This window comes from Cricetulus griseus, chromosome 6 (genome assembly GCF_003668045.3).
Source record: "Cricetulus griseus strain 17A/GY chromosome 6, alternate assembly CriGri-PICRH-1.0, whole genome shotgun sequence".
NCBI lineage: Eukaryota > Metazoa > Chordata > Mammalia > Rodentia > Cricetidae > Cricetulus > Cricetulus griseus.
Genome location: NC_048599.1, coordinates 61,355,607 through 61,360,505, shown reverse-complemented (window position 1 = coordinate 61,360,505; position 4,899 = coordinate 61,355,607). Strand labels below are relative to the sequence as shown.

The 4,899-nt window shown below is 44.6% G+C and overlaps 1 non-coding gene across 1 annotated transcript; it reads left to right on the top strand.

The window, feature by feature from the left end:
- Positions 1–80, top strand: Mir674 (microRNA mir-674). Its single transcript, NR_105263.1, has one exon. It is a non-coding gene; the product is annotated as a microRNA mir-674 (primary transcript).
- Positions 81–4,899: the final 4,819 nt, after the last annotated feature.

Below are 4,899 nucleotides of genomic sequence, written 5' to 3'. Positions count from 1 at the left end.
CATCACCCTGAGCCTTGCACTGAGATGGGAGTGGTGTAAGGCTTAAGTGTGCACAGCTCCCATCTCAGAACAAGGCTCAGGTGTGCACAGCTCCCATCAGTACAGCCTTTGGTGTGCACCATTCCCATCGTATTCTAGGCTCAGATGTGTTTTGTTTGGTTGTTGGTTTTCTTTCCTCCACTTAAGTAAGTGCATCTTGTTCCCATTCTTTCACCCCCTGCCCTGTCCACAATGACATTGAAGCAGTATTAAGGTTTCAGAGGAAGTCTGCAAGGTTGGAAAGGTGGCTCAGGAGTTAAGAGCACTAGCTGCTCTTAACAGAGGATCTAGTTTTGTTTCCCAGCACCTAGTCCAAGCAACACAACTGACTCCAACTCCAGTTCCGATGGATTTGACACTGTTTCTAACCTTCGTGGGCACCTGAACACACGTGGTGCACATGAATTCATACAGGCACATACACATAAATGAAATTAAATCCTTCCTGACTTCAGTATTAATGCCACTAAAAGAATTATGCTGTGAATATTTAGAAGATGACAGTAAAAAGTCAGGGTGAACCTCTGTACCATGTTTGTGCAGTATCTTAGGAGCTAACTGGAGGTCTTTATTTGCTTCCTGGTCATAGTGCAACCTCAAGTCTATTGGGCTTAGCAAATGGGGCACTCATCCATTACTTCCTCAGTTTGATCCATAGTTTATTTGAAGTCCTTTCCCTTTGAAGGGAGAAGGCTCTTAAATGTTTGTGTTTCTGAGAATGAGCTCACTGTCCTGAGCACAGTGAGTAGGCACTCCAACAACTAACCTGCTGGTCTGGCCTATATATTAGAAACTTACCTTCTGAATATCTGAAACCCTTCTTCCAGTGAAAGGTTCTTTTCTTAGGCTTTTTACCTGCCCCCTGCTTGGTGGTTAATCTTGATTGTCAGCTTTACCATCTAGAGTATCTGTGACAAATTACCTAGATTAGAGGAACTGAGATGGGAAGACCCACCCTAATTGTGGGTAGCACCATTCCATGGTCCTGGGTCCCAGACTGTATAAGAAGGGAAAGCCAGCTAAGCACCAACATACGTTCATCTCCCCCCACTTCCTGATGCAGACAAAGTGTGGTCAGCTGCCCCAAGCTCCTGCGGCCGTGACTTCCCCATGAAGATGAGCTCTTGATCCAAAAATAAACCTGTCCATAATGAATGCACACTGCATCTCAAAGTTATGAAACATGGGACTGCAGAGGTAGCTCAGTGGTTGAAAGTGCTTGCTGCTCTTGCAGAGGACCTGGGTTGGGTTCCCAGTGCCCACATGGCAGCCTGTAGGATCTGACATCCTCTTTTGGTCTTTGCAAACACTGCATATACATACAGGCAGGCAAAACACTCATTAAAATAAAAATCTTTAAAAAGTGCACATCTGTGGTGATATATCATTTGTGGTTTATTAAAGCTTGCCTGAGGATTCAGAAAGCAAAGTCAGCCATAAAGCATAGAAGCCAGGCACACACCTTTAATCCCAGCAGCCAGAAAGCTAGGAGGTGGTGGTATACACCTTTAATCCTATGATTCAGGATTGATTGATTGATTGATTGATTGGAGTCCAAGGCCACCCAGATCTATACAAGATTGATGCAGTCCTAAAGAGAAACAGCTCACACAAAGATGCTCTCAGCACTTGGAATCACACTCCTTTAATCCCAGCATTAGGGAGGTGTATAAGGAGCAAGGTCTCAGGAACAGGCATTCATTCTCCAGCCGCACTGAGGATGGGAAGACATTCAGTTTCAGGAGTCTCCAGCCATGCTGAGGGAAGGCAGCAGGATTAGCCCATTCTGCCTAAGGTAGTGGCAAGAGCTAGTGGCCTGCTACTTTGCTTTTCTGATCATCAGCTTGAAGTTTAAATCCCAATATCTGTCTCTGGGTCTTTTTTTTTTTTTTTTTTTTCCGTGTTACATGAAGCATGCTTTATTTTCACAATTCTTAGACAACTTATAAAAATGACTGTATTGGACAATAAATTTCAAAAGGCTTGGTTATAGACACATCTCAGTGAAGTTAAATATTTAAGAAACATTAAAGGCCTTTGAGGTGCTGACTCATTTGCCCTGTAAAGCCAGATATGGTAGCACATACCTATAATTCCAGGACTCCAGGAGAATCCCTGGAAGCTAGCTATCCTGGTGTATAGAATGGGAATAAAGAAGAGATCCTGTCTCACACAAGGTGAAAGTGGAGACAGACACCTGAGGTGGTTTACTGACCTCTGGCATCCATACTCAACTGTGGTACTTGTGTACCACATTAAAAGCACTGCAGAAACAACATTAATAAACTACAGTAGGAGCTGGAGAGATGCCTTAGAGGTTAAGAGCACCGGCTGCACATCCAGAGGTCCCAAATTCAATTCCCAGCAACCACATGGTGGCTCACATCCATCTGTTATGAGATCTGGTGCCCTCTTCTGGTGTGCAGATAATACATGGAAGCAGAATGTTCGTATACATAATAAATCTTTTAAAAGAAACTACAATAAGACCTCTAATAAAAATTAAAGATTAGTACTGTGGAGATGGCTCAGTGGTTAAAGGACTTAAAAGTTAGCTACGTTGCTACCCAAGCCTAAGGATCTGAGTTCTGTACCCAGCACCCACATGGTAGGAAGACAGGCTGTCCTCTGGCATCCATGTGTGTGCCTATACACATACATACACAGGCGCATAAACACTAAAGAATTGGTAACATTTTTGAAAAGATTTTGTCATTTTTGTTTAATTTATGTTTGAGATAGGGTGGCTCTATGCAACAGCCTAGACTGTCCTGAAACTCATTCTGTACACCAGGCTGCCTCTGCCTCCCAAGTATTGGGACTAAAGGCATGCACCACCACCTCCCAGCTGAAGTTAAGATTATTTATCCCCAAACAATAATAGCAGACACCAAATATCAAAACATGTAAGATACAGCCAAAGTAGCACTTGAAAATGTTATACCTTTTAACATTTAATTTTAAAAAGAAGAAAGTTAAATTGAGCTACCGAAGAGCCAAAACAATACACCCAAGGAGTAGCTTAATAATGTTAAAGAAAGTAAGGAAAGGAAATGAGAACCTAAGATTAGACTCCAGTAAACTGGAAAGTACATATACAAAGTGTTAACCCAGAACAATAGGCTGAGGTGCCTATTAACATCAAAGCAGATGCTGTCTGGCACACTCCGCCCCCTACTCTAAACTGCAGCCCCAGGGGCTGGACTACACTCCCTTCAACTGATCTCTCTATAATCCAGCCATTTTGGCTACACTAGATGTGGTGATATTTAATGATCTAACAAATAAAGCTTGCCTGAAGATCAGAGAAGCAAAGCAGCCAAGCTACTAGAGAGTTCTTACCTCTACCAAGGCTTAGACCAAAAGGGGGATGATCCTGTCCTCAGCATGGCTGCAAACTGAACACACTGTACTCCTGTCTCCACTTGCCTTACATTCCTCTCTAGTGCTGGGATTAAAGGTGTTTGCTGCCACTGCCTGGCCCCTACTTCTGTGTCTAGCTTTGCACTCTGATCTCCAAGCAAACACAATGCAAGGGTGGGAGGATGAGGGTGGGAATCAAAAAGGAAGCACAGACGAGGTTGAGAACCAGAGGAGAAAATAGATGGGAGTGTGTGTGTGTACATACATGCTCCTATGTATGCAGGTGCCATGTCATCCTGCATGAGGAAGCCAGAGGTCAACCTTGGGTATCATTTTTCAGGCATCATCCAAAACTATGTTTATGGAGGGAGGAGACAAGGTCTCACGGGAAGAGGACAGGTAAGCTAGCCTGACTGTGATGGAGTGAGCACATTCTAGCACAGTCAAAAAACAACAAACCCATGGCATACAAAGATCCAACAGGTCCTGTGCGTACAAGGCAAGTGTTTTATTGACTGAGCTCCCAGCTCAGAACACACTGGGGGAAATGTCACTGGCTTGGGGGGCATCAACCACCAACCAAACACTTCTGCAATGAAAGCTCACATTTTTCTGAGCACAGAACCAGTGTTTCCCAGTTCCCAGCAGACAACCAGACCAGCCATCTTTCCTTACCACCCCATAAGCCAAGGCTGGCTCACCTGCTCCCATCCTGCCTGCAATCTAAGGTTTTTACCTGTCAATGTGGTTGAGAAACTGAGTTCATTACATGAAAATGACTTACAATTCAAATTTCAATGTCTGTAAAGTTGGTGTTACAGAATGTGTGTTGACTGGATGTTCTGCTTTGTGCATCCACCATTGAGAAGTTCTGAGTAGCTATGGCAGACTACAGCCCACAAAGCCCTCACTGCCTGGGCTTCTCAAGATTTGTTTTCAAAGTTGTGTGTGTTTGTGTGGTATGTGTACATGTGTGTGGGTATTCATGCATGCGTGTAGATACTCAGGGTTGACATCGTGTCCTTTGGTTGAACTCCGCATTTATTTATTTAGGCAGGATCATTCAGTGACCTTAGAGATTCTGTTGGGCTGCCTGGCCAGTGAGGTTCCAGAATCCACCTTCAGTATCCAACCCCCTCCACCCCCCCAGCACACACATACCCACAGTGTTTACCAGAGGGTTGTGCTGCTACCTGCACAAACTGGGGTAACATGGAGTGAAGGAGTGACCAAACACATGTACTGAAAAGCTGGGGTTGTGTGGGCCCTGTGGTCTAAGCCGGTACACCAGCAGCATGAGGGAAACCCAGGAGTTTATTATGCACAGTGGGAAGGAGGGAGATCTAGGATAGCTGATCTTAGTAAGAGCCTCTGAGCAGCCTGAGGCTGCAGTCATCTGGGAGGGGAAACTGCTTGACCATTTCTGCACACAATGTCAGCATCCATACTAGGACCAGGGGAAGGCTTTGCCATTCTGATCCTGACTTGAAGAAGGCC